We start from the raw sequence: 1543 nt of genomic DNA, 5'->3' as shown, positions 1-1543 counted from the left end.
TGGTTCTGAGACAGGCTGTAGGTAACTCCACCACTACACTTAATGTACGTAGAAGTTTAAATTCATCAGAAGAGAGTGACCTAGAATTTGAATGACTATGAAATGCCTGGTTGAATTCATTGTAAGCTTACATATTAAATGATTCCCACTGCTTGTAAACCTTTCAGTGACTTTAAGCATTGTTGATCATGTGTCAGACCAATCAGAGAGACCATCAGTCTCTTCTTTTGAGATAGATTCATCCAAATACACTATATGGACAAAGGTGCTACCCTGTCCTAATAAATTTGGTAGGGGCTGTGTTTCATGGGTTGTTAAGGGAAATCTTGCCTATGGATTTAGAATGGGATGTCATAAAATAATGCGTAGGTGTTGCTGTATTTTTGTCCATACTAGTGTATAAATTAACTCCCTATATCACAATCGCTTTAAAAAATTATTTGGTGATATTTTAAAAGTTATTCAACCCCATTATTTGGGGGGTGTACTAAATCGCACATATGTATGGTTATTACTAATTCTTAGTAGATGTTTCTGTGTAAAACACCTTATTTAGCTACTTTTTTGTGAGTAGCTTGTAACATAGGTACAATTTTCAACAAAGTGGAGTATTGTACATCCGCTCTTTACAGTTTCAAAATATCTCCCACAAGACTCCAGAGAAGTTGCATTACAAACCAAGTCACTGGTTTGCGATCTTGACGCCCTAACGACCATCGTCAGCAACAAGAACCATCCCCCACGCTGCACACAATGGAGAACAATGACTGAAACTTCACCCCTCACCCAAGATGACTTCTCAGAGACAGCTCTCAACATTTCAACCTTAAACATTTGTGAATCACATAGGCTCTAGTCACTTAAATGTAGAGGATTCTTTTAAATCTACATCATTAACTGAAGACATGTGTAACTCTTTCTAAAAAATCCACAACAATACCTTCAAGCAGTATGTCTGACAGTCTACCACAGTAACAAAAGTAAATCAAACCTATATCTAATTGCCAGAGAACATTTGCATTACTATGCCAGCAGTAGTTAGCATTTGATGTCTTATCCTAAGAACCAATCCTGTCCAGATAGCTAGTCAGATTGTGTATTATATTCTGGGCTCCTCAGAGAAGGTGCATGGCAGTCTTTGGTGTCTTGTGGAAGTGTTGACAAGTATGCAGTTTTTTGAAGAAAACCAACTTTAAAATTTCTTTACTATTCTTACTAATCGTTTACCAGTCATCCATTTATCTATCTGTCTATCTTAACGTATGTAGACTATTTCACCTGTGTTGTTCTTTTGAAAACTTTTTCATCTTTCCATCCTGAAGACCAAAGCGAGAGGTAAGTTGAACATTTTTACCAATACCCCTTGTATGTTTTCATCAAGGCTGTTTGTAACTAAACTATCAATTTAAATAAAACATGTACTATATATAATATATATATATATATATATAGATATATATATATATATATAGTATTATATATTCTGACTGTATCAGATTGTACAGATAGTTTGTTATTGTATATTGATTGCTTAGTGTGTAAA

Source organism: Micropterus salmoides, unplaced genomic scaffold (assembly GCF_014851395.1).
Source record: "Micropterus salmoides isolate LMB-PRFRI ecotype aquatic unplaced genomic scaffold, ASM1485139v1 Ms_hic_scaffold_9, whole genome shotgun sequence".
Lineage (NCBI taxonomy): Eukaryota > Metazoa > Chordata > Actinopteri > Centrarchiformes > Centrarchidae > Micropterus > Micropterus salmoides.
This window is presented reverse-complemented; position numbering follows the sequence as displayed.